General features: G+C 43.5%; 1 long non-coding RNA gene across 3 annotated transcripts in view; it reads right to left on the bottom strand.

Moving 5' to 3' along the window:
• The window catches only part of LOC130303149 (uncharacterized), a 70906-nt gene extending 56875 nt beyond the window's left edge, over positions 1-14031 (bottom strand). For 2 of the 3 annotated variants that reach the window (XR_008853272.1, XR_008853266.1), the window contains exons 1-2: positions 13187-13897; positions 11666-11727 (exon numbers count right to left, since the gene is read on the bottom strand). This is a non-coding gene — a long non-coding RNA (uncharacterized LOC130303149). Of the gene's footprint in view, positions 1-11665; positions 11728-13186; positions 13898-13967 lie in introns of those variants that run through there. The other variant, XR_008853278.1, reaches the window with a different exon arrangement.
• Positions 14032-17371: the final 3340 nt, after the last annotated feature.

The following is a 17371-nucleotide window of genomic DNA, read 5'->3' as shown; positions in this document are numbered from 1 at the left end:
TCCTGGCCCACCACATCGGAGGGTCTGAAGAGAGCATCAGCTCTGATGTTCTTGTGAGCCAGTCAAAAATGAATGAGGAAATTAAACCTAGAAAAGAAGTGACCACCTGGCCTGCCGGGGGTTCAGACATTGTGCGGACTGTAAATAGAGAAGATTTTTATGGTCCATGTAGATATTGACAGGATGAACTGATCGTTCTAACAGGTGATGCCATTCGACCAGGGCAAGCTTAATGGCCAAGAGCTCACAATCTCTTATACTCAGCAGGAGAAAATGTTTTCGAGAAGAATCTGCAGGTTACTGTTTTGCCCTTGGAGGACTTCTGGTTTAAGACAGCTCTGGCCCCTACAGAAGAGGCATCCACCTTGAGGAAGAAGGGCTTGTCATGGTCAGGTCTCCTCAGGGCGGGTGCGGTGGCAAATGCTGATTTCAAGCGAGAAAATGCTTCTTCCACTGTAGATGGCCAGGACTTGGGGTTCTTGGTAAGTGCTACTATCGCAGCTACCAGGGTTGAGAAGTGCGGAACGAACTGCTGATAGTAGTTAGCAAAGCCAAGGAAGCGTTGTATAGACTGCAAGCCCGAAGGTCACGGCCAGTTTAGAACCGGAGACAGCTTGTCAGGGTCCATCCAAAGACCTTGGTTGGAGACAATACTGCAGAGGAACGGAAGACTGGTCTTCTCGAAGAGACATTTCTCAAAATTGGCATAGAGGCGGTTGCTCCGAAGGCATCGCAGAACCTGTTGCACATGAGTGCGATGAACCTCTAAGTTGGGCGAGAAGATCAAGATGACGTCCAAGTACACCACAAAAAGTTTAAAAGAGGTTCCAAAAGATATGGTTAACAAATCTCTGAAAATAGCCGACATCCGACATACAGAGGCCAAAAGGCATCACAAGGTACTCGTAATGCCCATCATGAGTATTAAAAGCAATTTTCCACTCATCTCCTTCCTGGATTCTGATGAGGTTGTATGCCCCTCATAAGTCCAGCTTGGTAAAAATCTTGGCCCCTCGTAGACTGTCAAAAAGCTCTGAGATCAGCGGAAGGGGGTACTGGTTCTTGATGGTGATCATAGTCAGCCCCCGGTAATCAATGCAAGGACAAAGAGACCCATCCTTTTTCTCCACGAAGAAGAAACCGACCCCAGCAGGAGAGGAGGATTTACAAATGAAGCCCTTCTGAAGGGTCTCATAGATGTACTCGGACATGGCCTGTGTTTCAGGAGCCAAAAAAGGGTAAATTCTTCCTCGAGGGGGTGAAGTGCCCGGGAGAAGATCTATTGGACAATCGTCACGTATGAACTGCCACTGGTTCACATTAAAGTTACACAGGGGAGTCCCCCTATCCGAGTGGATCATCAAGAAATCGGTGATGGCTTTTCTCTGTTAGTATAGTCCGTCTAACAAATGGAGGGTGGAATTCCAATGTGTGGAAACGTCGCAATTCAGTCTATGTTGGGGGATGGTGTTCTGACACTGCAGCTCAAGGAGGGTGTGCTTTGCGATGTACGAGTGGCTGAAGTGTATGCAAAGTTTCCTTCCCATTGTTAAGATGTCTTGCAGATGGGGGGAACACTTCAGGAATTTCTTGAAAACCAGATTGGACATGTGTGCCATGCAGGGCGCATGGCTCAGGCTTCCTTGACGCAGCACAGACAAGATGTTCTTCCCGTTGTCGGTCACCATGGTTCCCATTTCCTGTTTTGTCGAATAAGCTATGATTTGATTTCTTGAAGAATGACTTTTAGCAGTTCCTCCCCTGTGTGACTCAGTTTGCCAAGGCAAACCATGTGAAGAGCAGCGTGACACCACCGTGCCCTGCACACATGGTATGTTGGAGGGACACTGAGACTTGTCCGTGCAGTGGAGGCTGAGGACACGATGGAGGATGAGGAGGCGGAGTAGCACACTGTCTCAGGACCTACAGCCTGAGAGTGTGGAGGCGGAATCGGCGTGACCTGTCCAAGTTGCTGTTGTGGCTGTGCAGGAACCACATTCACCCAATGGGCCGTAAAGGACATGTATTGTCCTCGACCGTAGTAACAGCTCCACACTTCGGCGCTGCCGTGCACTTTGGTACACTTTGGTAGAGTAGGATGGTGGGTGTTAATACCAGTACCCGGTGACGAAGGTGGGTGAAAGAAGGAGAACTTGGCATCAGATGTGTTGCATCAGATGGGTGGCAGGATCAGAATAGTAGCTGAGGCAGGTAGGCAAACAAAAATGATCTCTTTTGTCAAAGTGTTGGTGTGCACAAGTATTGAGTAAGTATTTTAATATTATTCTTAGCTACTAATTCCCTTCTTGGCAAGTGTTACTCGCCCTAAAAAGAGCGGCCCCACACAGGAATCTCTCCCTATTTCCAACTAAAAACCCTGGGAATAGGGAGGGGGAAATAGGGAGAGGTTCCTGTGTGGGGCCGCCCTTTTTAGGGCGAGTAACACTTGCCAAGAAGGGAATTAATAGTGTTAATAGTTAAGAGTAGGGCCTTACAGGGGACGTTTTTACCCCCATCTGTTACAATGGACCATACATTGTTCCCTTCAACCTTTTAGAGGTCTTTGCATCACATCAATACGTGATGGTGTAGGTGGCACGTGGGGGAGATTTATCAAAACCTGTCCAAAGGTAAAGTTGCTGAGTTGCCCTTAGCAACCAATCAGATCACTTCTTTCATTTTTGAAAAGGCCTGTGAAAAGGCCTGCTATGGGCAACTGGACAATATTTTCTCTGCACAGGTTTTGATAAATCTCCTCCATGGTGTTTTTTGCACACCTTTCCTTTTGTTAGATTTCAAATAATTTTTGGGTCCATATATTGTATCCTAAGAAAAGTTAGGTTTTAGCTAATGCATATCCTCAATACTTACTTGTGGTCTAATGCGGAGGAATTTCTGTAACTGGGGACCAGCACCTTAATTATGTTTTGCATTATCCATGGGAGCACAATGAAAGAGCCTGGAGGTGGTAGCATCAGCATGAGGAGACCATATAGTAGCACAATGACAGTGCCTGGAGGTGGCAGCATCAGCATGAGGAGACCATATGGCGGCACAGTGAGAGAGCCTGGAGGTTGCAGCATCAGCATGAGGAGACCATATAACAGCACAATGACAGAGCCTGGAGGTGGCAGCATCAGTATGAGGAGACCATATAGCAGCACAATGAGAGAGCCTGGAGGTGGCAGCATCAGCATGAGGAGACCATATGGTGGCACAATGAGAGAGCCTGGAGGTGGCAACATCAGCATGAGGAGACCATATAGCGGCACAAAGACAGAGCCTGGAGGTGGTAGCAGCAGCATTAGGGCCATGTCAACTGAGGGTTTAGTCTGAGGAACCCACCGACTGTTGACTGGGGGTGTCGGATGTCACTTGGGATGAAGTGGATGATCGAGTGAACCAATCAATCCCAGCTTCTGGGCTGCTGGTCGAGACACAAATGCTAGCTGACACCAGAAGCTCAGACCTCTCGCTGCGACTCCTGCTGCCACACACTCCTACTCTGCTGCGACCTCTTCCTAAGCCTGATGAATTTGGCCTCTGCCACTCCTCTGTGCACATCCTGGCACTTCTCTCCCTGACATACTTATACACCAGCTGAGTGCGCATATGATGCACCTATGAGAGGAGAACAATGCGCTCCACTACGCTTAAAACTGTATTGTACTACGGAAACAAGTGTGTAGCTTTGTCTGGCCTTTCACAGTAACTAGGACAAAATTAGTTTAACAGGAAAATATATAAAGAACACCACTTAGGTGTACGTACAGTTTACACATATGAGAGGTGGATAATACGCTCCTCTACAAACTGTATAAGGCTACGAAAACAAGTGTGTAGCTTTGGCTGGCCTTTCACAGTAACTAGGCCCAAGTTAGTTTTACAGGAAAATATATAAAGGACACAACGTAGGTGTACATACAGTTTAAACTCATGAGAGGAGGACTATGCACTCCACTACAAACTGTAAAAGGCTACAGAAAAAGTGGGTAGCTTTGGCTGGCCTTTCAGAGTAACTAGGCCAATATGAGTTTTTCAGGGGGAAAAAAGTACACTACGTAGGTGTACGTACAGTTTTCACTTACGAGAGGTGGACAATACGCTCAGCTTAAAACTGTAAAAGGCTACAAAAACAAGTGTGTAGCTTTTGCTAGCCTTTCACAGTAACTAGGCCCAAATTAGTTTTACAGGAAAAAATGTACACCACCTATGTATGCACAGGTTACACTTATGAGAGGTGGACAATACACTCTGCTTAAAACTGTATTAGGCTACAAAAACAAGGGTGTAGCTTTGACTGGCCTTTTAGAGTAACTAGCCCAAAAATTAGTTTTACAGGGAAAAAAAATGTACATCACCTATGTACGCACAGGTTACACTTATGAGAGGACAATAAGCTCCGCTAAGCAACTTGTATTAAGCACTGTAATTAGGTGACTTTTGTGTTTATGGCTTTTCGTGCTCACCCTAATTGGCCCCTGTTAGCTTTAAAGTTGTTGTACACCCAACTGTAGCAGTACAGAATCGCTGTGTAGTAGAGCCCAGTACAGTTTTATTATGCACTAATAGCAGGTGACAATGGCTTTTAGTGCTCAGCATACCTGGCGCCTATAAGCTTTAGAGTTGCTGTACACCACTGCAGCAGTAGAGTCGCTGTGTATTACACCAAAAAGTGTACTTTATTTCTCTCCTCCCTTCCCTGTCAGTGCTTTTCTGCAGTGATTTTGGCTTGTGCTGAATCGCTGCTGTCAAGCTGTTTTTCTGTGCAACGCATACTCTGCTCTATATCTCCCTGCAATGAAACGCTCTCTCTCTGAAATAAAACACTGGAATGCCTGGCCGCAAGATAGCTGCCAATTATATAGGGCTGTGACATCACAGGGGTGGCTGGCTGCTGATAGGCTGCATGCTGCATGTGATTCAGGGTCATCCCGCCTACTCGCCTTCCTAGAGTTCCTTACCCCATGTCCCCCCATGTCCTCACGTGGATCTGTGGCGATATTCAGATTCATTGTCAAGCTAATTTTTCCGGAAATTTGTAACGACTTCGGATTAGTCAGATTTGATTCACTCATCCCTAGTCTGAATTATTAAAATATAATGTTAATTCTACTGCACAGTAAATGGTGTAAACGTATAAAAAACACCAAAGTCCAGAACTACACGTTTTTGGTCGCTTCATTTAGTAGAAAAAAAATAATAAAAGCGATCAAAAAGTCCATTAGAAACAATACACTACAGATCACGGTGCAAAAAATGAGCTCTCATACAGCCCCGTATACAAAGCCCCGTATACAAAAAGATAAAAAGTTATAGGGGACAATTGTAACCGCACTAATTCTCTTACAAAAATGTATTTATTTTTTTCACTAGAAAAATAAAGCAAAACCTATATGATTGGGTATTGTTGTAATTGTATGGACCTACAGAATAACGATAAGGTGTGATATTTTCCGAAAGTGCACTACGTAGAAACGCAACCCACTTAATGTTGAAGTATGGCATTTTTTTCCCAATTTTGCCCCACAAATATTTAATTTTGGCTTCATCGTACATTTTGTTGTTAAATGAGTGATGTCTTTACGAAGTACGATAAGTCCTGCAAACAACAAGCCCAAATGGATGGAAAATGTATGAAAAATTGGAAGAGTTATGGATTTTAAAAGACAAGGAGGAAAAAAAGGAAAAATAGCTGCATTATTAAGGGGTTAAATAGCTCTGACATTTCTGCACACCATAGTACCAAATATGTTTATGCTTTTTTTTGTTTACACTTTTTTAATTGAATGGGATTACTTCAAATAGGGGTTAACCCTATTGTTTTGTTGTTTTTTAAAAAAAATACTTTTTAATAGGTCATATAGATCAATGCAGAATCTCTGTACTGTACTGATCCATGAAATCTGCTGTCTATTGATAGAGACTGTCCTAGACAAGCTCTATTAATAGAAGCACATCGACAGTCTGCCTGCACAGCGAATCTTCTGGCAGCAATAGCTCCACTGCAAGGAGATCCGACCCACTGCACCACCAACCACTCAAATATGCATTTACAAGCTGCTGTCAACTTTGACAGTGGCATTTAAAGGGGTTATCCAGGAAAAAACTTTTTTTATATATATCAACTGGCTCCAGAAAGTTAAACAGATTTGAAAATTACTTCTATTAAAAAAATCTTAATCCTTTCAGTACTTATGAGCTGCTGAAGTTGAATTGTTCTTTTCTGTCTAAGTGCTCTCTGATGACGTGTCTCGGGAGCTGTCCAGAGTAGAAGCAAATTCCCATAGGAATTGCACAGAGCAGAATAGGTTTTCTATGGGAATTTGCTTCTACTCTGGACAGCTCCCGAGACATGTGTCATCAGAGAGCACTTAGACAGAAAAGAACAAGTCAACTTCAGCAGCTGATAATTATTGGAAGGATTAAGATTTTTTAATAGAAGTAATTTACAAATCTGTTTAACTTTCTAGAGCCAGGGGCTTGACAGTTATAGAGTAGGCTTGAGTCAGGAGCCTACTCCTTACACTCTTAGCAGCACCATGATAGATTCAAACCATTATGGGTGGCCAAGGCGTTCATCTTAACCTCTTCAGGACGCAGGACGTAATCATACGCCCTGCATCCTTATTAAGGATGTAGGGCGTACAGGTACGTCCATGGGAATTACGGTCCCCGCCGCTAGCCGGTCAGGGCCTGGACCGGGATGCCTGCTGAAATAATTCAGCAGGCATCCCGGCACATCGCCGAGGGGGTCCTGAGATCCCCCCCATGTCGGTGATCGCTGCAAATCGTTGGTCAATTCAGAACGGCGATCTGCTGCGATTCCAGGTCATACCTGGAAAATAAGGGGGATCGGGGGTGTCCAAGACACCCCCGATCCACCTGAAGGGATAGGAGTGGAGTGGCAGGAATGCCACCCCTTTTATCCCTGCTATTGGTCAGTCAGAAGCAACTGACCAATAGCAGATCAGGGGGCGGAGGGGTTAAAGTTCGGTTCCCCCAATCTACCCACCCATGGTAGTCAGAGCAGAACTGTGGTGTGACCGGTGGCGACGGTCGAGGTCCTTTACCGGCGGAGATCGGCGGCGACCATCCTCTCCCTGGTGTGGCGTGCAGCAATCCTGCTGACTATGAAAGCTGGTGAGTTGTTGCCTAGCAACATCTGGAGGGCTACAGTTTGGAGACCATTATACAGTGGTCTATAATCTGTAGCCCTCCAAATGTTGCAAAACTACAACTCCCAGCATGCAAAGACAGCTGTTTGCTGTTTGGGCATGCTGGGATTTGTAGTTGTGCAACAGCTGGAGGGCTACAGTTTGGAGATCACGGTGCAATGGTTTCTAAACCATGGCCTTCTAAATTTTGCAAAACTAAAACTCCCAGCATGCACAAACATCAAATGGCTGTCTCACCATGCTGGGAGTTGTAGTTGCGTACCTCCAGCTATTGTATAACTACATATCCCAGCATGCCCTTCGGCAATCAGTACATGCTGGGAGTTGTAATTGTGCAACAGCTGGAGGCACACTGGTTGGAAAATACTGAGTTAGGTAACAGAACCTAACTGAAGGCTTTCCAACCAGTGTGCCTCCAGCTGTTGCAAAAGTACAACTCCCAGCATGCACGGTCTTTCAGTGCATGCTGGGAGTTGTAGTTTTGCAACAGCTGGAGGTTTGCGCCCCCATGTGAATGTACAGGGTACATTCACATGGGCGGTTTACAGTGAGTTTCCTTCTTCAAGTTTGAGCTGTGGCAAATTTAATGCCCCAGCGCAAACTCCTAGCGGGAAACTCACCGTAAACCCCCGCCTGTGTCAATGTACCCTAAAAACACTACACTACACTAACACCAAATAAAGGGTAAAACACTGCATATACGTCCCCTTACACTGCCCCCCCCCCCCCCAATAAAAATGAAAAATGTATCGTACGGCAGTGTTTCCAAAACGGAGCCTCCAGCTGTTGCAAAACAACAACTCCCAGCATTTCTGGACAGCCACTGACTGTCCAAGCATGCAGGGAGTTTAGCAACAGCTGGATGCACCCTGTTTTGGAATCACTGGCATAGAATACCCCTATGCAATCCCTAATTTAGTCCTCAAATGTGCACTTCGGAGCCCTCTCGTATTTCAAGGAAACAGTTTAGGGCCACATATGGGGTATTTCCGTACTCAGGAGCAATTGTGTTACAAATTTTGGGGGACTTTTTCTCCTTTTACCCCTTATGAAAAGGAAAAGTTGGGGTCTACACCAGCATGTTAGTGTAAAAAAATAAAACATTTTACACTAACATGCTGGTGTTGCCCATACTTTTTATTTTCACAAGAGGTAAAAATTTTGGCTATGCTCTTGGTTATCATTCTGGCAACATTACCTGTTTTATAATTTTATGTCCCACTGTACCCCATTTTAGTTATTCAGTGTACCCCAGTTATTTACCCCATGCAATGCCCTTGAGGGGGGTCCCACTGTTCTGGCTCCAGAGACAGCAATGCAGGAGCTCAAGGCCCCTGAATGCGCTCCTGCTACTCTGAGACCGGTGTGAACTCTGTTTACGCCCAGATACAGTATGAGGTATGGCCTTACTCCAAAGAAATGTATTTACAAATTTACAATTACATTTTCTCCTTTTACCACTTGTGAAAGGGAAAAATTTGGGGTGACCCCAGCATTTTAGTGTAAAAAATCCAAATATTTATTTTCACATCCCACTTTATGAACATTCATCAAACACCTGTGGGGTGTTAAGGCTCACTGTACCCCTTGTTATGTTCCTTGAGGGGTGTAGTTTCCAAAATAGTATGCCATGTGTTTTTTTTGTTTTGTTTTTGCTGTTCTGGCACCATAGGATCTTTCTAAATGGGACATGCCCCCCAAAAACCATTTGAGAAAAATTTGCTTTCCAAAAGCCAAATGTGACTCCTTCCCTTCTGAGCATTGTAGTGCGCCCGCAGTGCACTTGACGTCCACACATGGGGTATTTCCATACTCAGAAGAGATGGGGTTACAAATTTGGGGGGGGGGGGAATTTTCTCCTATTACCCCTTGTAAAAATTTGGGGAAAAGCCAGCATTTTAGTAAAAAAAATAAAATAAAATTCATTTACACATCCAATTTTAATGAAATGTTGTCAAACACCTGTGGGGTGTTAAGGCTCAGCGGACCCCTTGTTACGTTCCTTGAGGGGTGTAGTATCCAAAATAGTAGGCCATGTGTTTTTTTTTTTTTTTTTTTTGCTGTTCTGGCACCATAGGGGTTTCCTAAATTGTACATGCCCCCCAAAAACCATTTAAGCAAAATTTGCTTTCCAAAATCCAAATGTGACTCCTTCTCTTCTGAGCATTGTAGCGTGCCCGCAGTGCACTTGACGCCCACACATGGGGTATTTCCATACTCAGAAGAGATGGGGTTACAAATTTTGGGGGGCATTTTCTCCTATTACCCCTTTTAAAATGTAAAATTTGGTGGAAAACCAGCATTTTAGTGAAAAAAAAACATTTACACATCCAACTTTAACGAAAAGTCGTCAAACACCTGTGTGGTGTTAACGCTCACTGTACCCCTTGTTATGTTCCTTGAGGGGTGTAGTTTCCAAAATAGTACGCCATGTGTTTTTTTTTTCTGTCCTGGCACCATAGGGGCTTCCTAAATGGGACATGCCCCTCAAAAACCATTTCAGCAAAATTTGCTTTCCAAAAGCCAAATGTGACTCCTTTTCTTCTGCGTATTGTAGTGCACCCGCAGTGCACTTGATGGCCACATATGGGGTATTTCCATACTCAGAAGAGATGGGGTTACAATTTTTTGGAGGAATTTTCTCCTATTACCCCTTGTAAAAATTTAAAATTTGGGGAAAATCAGCATTTTAGTGAAAAAAAAAAATCATTTACACATCCAACTTTATGAAAAGTCGTCAAACACCTGTGGGGTGTTAAGGCTCACTGTACCCCTTGTTACGTTCCTTGAGGGAAGTAGTTTCCAAAATAGTATGCAATGTGGGGCTTCCTAAATGGGACATGCCCCCTATGGTGCAAGGACAGCAAAAAAAAAACAACAACATTGCATACTATTTTAACTTACAAATTTTAGGGTGATTACTCTCCTTTTATCCCTTGTAAAAATTCAAACACTGGGTCTACAAGAACATGCGAGTGTACAAAATTAAGATTTTGAATTTTCTCCTTTACTTTGCTGCTATTCCTGTATAACACCTAAAGAGTTTACACACTTACTGAATGTCATTTTGAATACTTTGAGGGGTGCAGTTTTTATAATGGGGTCATTTATGAGGTATTTCTAATATGAAGGCCCCTCAAATCCACTTCAAAACTGAACTGGTCCCTGAAAAATTCCGATTTTAAAAATTTTGTGGAAAATTGTTGCTGAACTCTGAAGCCCTCTGATGTCTTCCAAAAATAAAAACATGTCAACTTTATGATGTAAACATAAAGTAGACATATTGTATATGTGAACCAATATATAATTTATTTGGGATGTCCATTTTCCTTAGAAGCAGAGAGTTTCAAAGTTAAAAAACAAATGCAAAATTTACTACATTTTCATCAAATTGTTGCATTTTTCACCAAGAAATGATGCAAATTATTTACCATAGAAAATATATAATAAGGGTAAGGAAACTTAACATGTAACTTATGTGTGCCGCAATACCCCTTTAAAATATACATTTTATTAAGATCCTATGAAGATTCACCAATATATGATAACGAGGCCAATTTCAATAATCTGTTAAATGTTTACAAAAAGATATGTATTTGATACACAACACAAAAGGATGAACTAAATAAATACTGTATTTATCGGCGTATAACACGCACTTTTTAGGCTAAAATTTTTAGCCTAAAGTCTGTGTGCGTGTTATACGCCGATGCCCCCCCAGGAAAGGCAGGGGGAGAGAGGCCGTCGCTGCCCGCTTCTCTCCCCCTGCCTTTCCTGGGGTCTAGAGCGCTGCTGTCGGCCCTTTTCACCCCATGGTTACAGCCAGGGGGAGAGAAGGGGCAGCGGCACCCATTGCAGGCGCCGCTGCCCCATTGCCTCCCCCCATCCCCAGTGGCATAATTACCTGAGTCGGGTCCGCGCTGCTCCGCTGCTCCAGGCCGCCGTCGTTGCTATGCGCTGAAGCGCCGGCACCGATAGTCAGGAGGACAGAACGGGCAGCGGCGCCGATAACCAGGGGGTGAAAAGGGCCGACAGCAGCACTCTAGACCCCAGGAAAGGCAGGGGGAGAGAAGCGGGCAGCGACGGCCTCTCTCCCCCTGCCTTTCCTGGGGGTATATCGGGGTATACACGCGCACACACGCACCCTCATTTTATCATGGATATTTGGGTAAAAAACGTTTTTTACCCAAATATCCTTGGTAAAATGAGGGTGCATGTTATAGGCCGGTGCGTGGTATACCCCGATAAATATGGTATGTAGTGTATATCCAAATAGTCTAGAAAAGACAGATATTAGAACAAGCAACCAATGCAGGCAAAAATCAAAACACACAGAAAACTCTTGGCGGACTGATAATGTGATGTGCCTGCATTAGTGCATACACACTGTCACATATAGCATTAATACATGTGTATCAATAGGCAATGATCAAAGAACACATATATAGGTGCCACTTAAAAAGCAGATATCATGAATGGTCACTTACAGTTCTGCAGGGAACAGCAGGATGAATCAATAGCGTGTCAGGAAACAGCAATATGGCACATTCTAATGAAAAATAGTACATGAAATAAGCCAAATAGTTAAACAGCTGTCCGTACAAATACATTCCTGCACTTACCCTACCTAACAGTGGAGGATGAGCCCCCACTTCAAGTGTTGACTGTCCACTATAGGGCCCTATATCACCCTATCCGACCATAAGATGTAGGCCCTAATGATGATGCATCACCACTTACAGACTAAAGATATGATAAAAACAGTGCAAATAATGTGCTCCAAAAAAGGAATGTATACATAATAAAGATAAAATCTTTTGCTTCGTCAACGCGTTTCCCCCATTTCTGATGGTATTGGGGTTCCTCAGGAGGGAGTCATGAAGATATAAACCTAAACGCTATGCGGGGAAAAGATGTAGAATGCGATATTCAGACGTATCCCCATAGCCGAGGGGCACATCTATGTGCACCTCGGCTATGGGGATACATCTGAATATCGCATTTTACATCTGGTTCCCGCATAGAGTTTAGGTTCATGACTCCCTCCTGAAGAACCCCAATACCATCAGAAATGGGGCGAAACGTGCTGAGAAGCCATAGATTTTATCTTCATTTTGTATACATTCCTTTTTTAGAGCACATTATATGCACTGTTTTTGCCAAAAAAGGGCTGCGTCCTTAAGGTGAAAATGAGCTGCGTCCTTAAGGGGTTAAAATACCACATGTGTTTACTTTCTGTCAAATTTGCTTCCTGGCAAATAAACCATTTGCCATATTTTTTACCATATTTTTTACCATATTTTGTTAAATAGTTCTCTCCGTTCTAAACTACTTCCATTGATTATATTAAAATGATCTTATCTTTTTGTTTGGTATTAAAGGAGTACTCTGTTTAAAACATCTTATCCCCTATCCAAAGGATAGGGGATAAGATGTTAGATATGTACAAATCTGTACACAGCCATCACTCATAGAATGGAGGGGGTGTGGCCCGCATCGCCAGTCATCGGGCACAGAGCGGAGCTCGCTCCGTGCAAGGAATGACAGGAGTGCCGCGCCGAAGATCGCGGGGGTCCCCAGCAGAAGGACCCCCGCCATCTAACAAAGGATAGGGGATAAGAATTTTCCAGCAGAGCACCCCTTTAAGTACTCATTGTGCAGGTTTCTATAAATAAACATATATATAAATCCCAATGACAACTGAAGCGTGTTGACGAAACTCGAAAAACCCTGAATTTATGTGCTATTATGATAGGTAAAGTGTTGATTGATAGAGGGCAACATATCTGTCAGTCATGGGTATTCTAACATTTGTATGTATAAAATTCCTCCTGAGGGATGTTGTAAAAATGAATTCTGAACGCGCATGTCGCCCATACAATTACATTGTGTTTGAACATGTTCTTCTCAGGAGATCCCATAGTTACAGTACATTGTTTATCCTAACAAATATGAGTTTAGCTTTGATTGACACGGTAAATACCCTATTTTTGGTGTAAAGCTATTACCTTATTTGTGTATGCAGACACATAGTTCAAGTTTCCCATTATAAATATTTGATAGACTTCATTGCTCTTTTGAGTTCTGTCAAAAACCCATTCAATCTGCATCGTATTGTCTAATTTATGGATTTCTCATCTGGGGATCAGTGAGAGAAATTACAGCATTGCTGTTGTAATAAAAACAGGGTTATGTCATACTTGTTAATGGTTGTGAAAAAAACAACGACTTGGTTTTGAGCCTGAAACTACTTTACCAGTTGCGTGAGAGAGGACGCAAGTTTCTATAATAGGTGGGATTAAAGGGGAACAAAAACGATCTTTTTATTATTCCTGCTGTGAGACAAGAAGAGCAGCTAATTCTTGGCACGGAGTAAGAATAATTATTTTGACACGCACTTAAAGTGGTTGAAATTGTTGAAGGCATTTGACACAAAAATTTGCATTTGTTATTATTTCTGTCTGGATTATAGACATTAAAATGGCACATGTTGATCTTAAAGGTATATCTAACAAAAGTCTATGGGGGATTTTTTTTAAACCATGTAACCAATTTTTGGCATACAAAGGTTGCACATTTTTGGCAAAGGTTGTTCAAAACCTATTGTAATAGAAGAAAAAAAATGGTGTCACTTTACAAGATAGGGCATGGCCTCCCAGCAGATTCACTGTTATTTGTGCCAGAAATGGTTAAATATTGGCCCAGTTTTACTAAAACTAATTCCTAGACAGAATAAACATAGACTGGACAGTGTAAAATTGAGTCATATTGGGGGAGATTTATCAAAACCTGTGCAGAGAAAGAGTAGTGCAGCTGCCCATAGCAACCAATCAGATTGCTTCTTTCATTTTCCACAGGCCTCTAAAGAGGCCTGTGGAAAATGAAAGAAGCAATCTGATTGGTTGCTATGGGCAACTGCACCACTCTTCCTCTGCACAGGTTTTTATAAATCTCCCCCATTCATCACAGGGGCTATGGCTGTTTGATAAATCTGTTACATTTCTTAGACTGTTTAGTCTGAATTTGGACCAAATGTTGGCTTAAACTGTGACAGATGTATGGCGTGTTTTTGGCACATAGTGTCACATCTTAAAGGGGTACTCCGGTGGAAAACTTTTTTTTTTTAAATCAACTGGTGCCAGAAAGTTAAACAGATTTGTAAATTACTTCTATTAAAAGAAATCTTAGTCCTTCCAGTGCTTATTAGCTGCTGAATACTACAGAGGAAATCATTTTCTTTTTTGAACACAGTGCTCTCTGTTAACATCATGATCACAGTGCTCTCTGCTGACATCTCTGTCTATTTTAGGAACTGTCCAGAGCAGCATATGTTTTCTATGGGGATTTTCTCCTACTTTGGACAGTTCTTAAAATGGACAGAGGTGTCAGCAGAGAGCAATGTGCTTGTGATGTCAGCAGAGAGCTCTGTGGTGTTAAAAAAAGAAAAGAATTTCCTCTGTAGTATTCAGCAGCTAATAAGTACTGTAAGGATTAAAAAATTTTAATGGAAGTAATTTACAATCTGTTCAACTTTCTGGCACCAGTTGATAAAAAAAAAATTAAAAAAATCAACGTTTTCCACTGGAGTACCCCTTTAAGTCATGCCCCTTTTACAGAGACCATTCCTACTTATACCAAAGTACAAAACAACAAAAATAGGTTTCAGTGTATGTTCACATGTACAGGATTTGCTGCATATTTTTGCTGCATATTTTCTGCAGCTGATTTTGCTACCCATTGAAGTTAAGGAGTACCAAAATCAGCTACACAAAATATACAGCAAAAATATGCAGCAGATCTTGTACATGTGAACAAACCCTTATGGTGTATTCACATATACAGTATCCTGCACATATTTGATGCACAGTTAAAGCTGCAGATTTGAAGCTGTGTTTAGTCATTACGTTTACATTGAACTCTGCAGCATAAAGTCTGCAACTTCAAATCCTGTGAATCTAATATGTGCAGGATACTGTATGTGTGAATAAACCTTAACAAAATCTGAAACTCATAGCAAATATGGCTAAATTGTGGCAAACTGTCCTAAAATTCTATTACATTTGCTATAGTAAATGTACTTTAGTTTACAGTATGCCTTATGTTCAAAATGCAGCTCTTTAGTAAATCCTCCCCATGTCTTTGTATACTGTAAAACAATTCTTGACACTTTAAATTAGTAATAGTACTGGGGCGCATGCGCGCGGCTCGCTGGTGAAGACGTACTCCCTGTGAGCTCCGTGCCGCCTACGGGATCTCAGCCCTCATAGCGCCGATTTATCGGCTCCACAGCGGTGAAACTCCCGCTGTGAAAAGACCAAGTCTGGCCCTTCGCAGAGGTCGCTGTCGCAAACTATTCCTGAGATCTTCCGCACGGGCCCGAAATCTAAGATGGCGCCAACTCCTTCGCGCGCTCCGAGCCCAGAGCTGCTTGAGGAGGACAATATAGCGGACCCACCTCCACAATTACAGGCACTTGAGATACCGCTCACTCCGGTGGACCTCTTGTGCACGATACAAGGGATGTTCAAAACGGAGCTGGCTAGGGCGGTTACCGACTTTACTAAGCAGATGGGTGAGCTGAGCCAGAGGGTGGCCGACTTGGAACTTAAGACGGATGACATGGCGGTGGCCATTAACTCTGAGCGTCTGACCTGTGCGGATCATGCCGACCGCCTGGAGATGTTAGAACTGAAAATTGAGGATTTGGAGAACAGGTCCCGGAGAGCAAACATCTGGATTCGGGGCCTGCCGGAATCTTACACGGACCTTACAAAAGTGGTCACGGGCCTCTTCCAGTCCCTCTTACCTCAAGGGGACCCCAGCCTTCTTCGCATGGACAGGGTCCACCGGGCACTTGCTCGTCCGAAGACCCCAGATACCCCGCGAGATGTTGTCCTCCGCCTCAATTACCCTGAGGTACGTGACCGTATTCTTCAGGCAGCCAGAAATATGGATACCCTGCCGGGTCTGCCTTCCTCGGTCCATATATATGCGGAACTGGCCCCGTCTACCCTGGAAAGGAGACGCCATATGAGACCTATTACCCTAGCCTTGCAAAAAGCTCAGATACGCTATCGCTGGGGGTTCCCCTTCAGCTTGCAGTTTCAAATCCGCTCGACCTACTTCACTGTTCGTACCCCTCAAGAAGCTTTGGAGTTACTCCGCAAAGAGAATATCCCTTGCGAAGATTCTACGCCATTACCTCAACGTCTGACGAAACCTGATTCAACTTAATTTTTCTCTCCATCCCGCTACTTCACATCTTCCCTATCTGGGGGTCTCTCTTCCTACTCAACTCACCTCTCTCTACAAACTCAACTATCACCCTCGCTTCAAATCTGTTCGGGCAGATCTAGCTCGATGGAACCAGCCTCATATTTCCTGGTTGGGATGCCTTCACTCAGTTAAAATGGTGATACTTCCCCGCCTTCTCTATTTCTTTCGTACCCTGCCTGTTCCTGTTAGGTTGGCTGACATTAAGGCGCTCCAAGCGGACTTATTCAAGTTTATATGGCGTGGTCTGCATCCTAGAATTCCCCGGAATATAATATACTTCCATAAAGGTGTAGGGGGTATGTCAGTACCTAACCTTCTGAAATATTATAGAGCTGCCCGCATAGCTCAGTTGGTAATCTGTAATATGGGTTCTTCAGGTCCTCGTTGGTTGACCCTTGAAAATGACATGTTGTCTCCCTATACATTGAGCGCTCTTATGTGGTCGTCCAGTCTGGTTTGCTCCTTCCTCCCCCCTTCTGCTTTACTGTCCCGCTACTCTCTTCTGCTATGGCGCTCAGTACGTTTTAAGTTAGGACTCCAGTCACCACTCTCTCCAGCGATGCCTATATTTGGTAACCCCTCCTTCCAACCAGGCCTCTGCCCCTCAAAGTTTAATTGGTGGTACACGAATAAACTTACACGACTCAACGACTTCCTAGTAGGTAGGAATATTATTACTATGGATGCATTCTTATCTACTTTCTGGCCCCCGATTTCAGAAACTTTTAGGTACGCACAGATTTTTTCCTTTCTCAATTCCTTCCCCCTTTCTCCTTCTACCTTTAACACCACTCCCATAGAAGCTATGGCAACCTATACTCCTATGCGCCTTGGGGCGCTATCTTGGATTTACTCCCTACTCAACAGTCCCCCCCGCTGATGTCAAACTGAAGTTCATGACTCGATGGGAGGAAGAT

This window comes from Hyla sarda, chromosome 1, assembly GCF_029499605.1.
Source record: "Hyla sarda isolate aHylSar1 chromosome 1, aHylSar1.hap1, whole genome shotgun sequence".
In the NCBI taxonomy this organism is placed as follows: domain Eukaryota; kingdom Metazoa; phylum Chordata; class Amphibia; order Anura; family Hylidae; genus Hyla; species Hyla sarda.
Note: the sequence above shows the minus strand (reverse complement) of the source record. Positions and strands in the feature narration are given on the sequence as shown.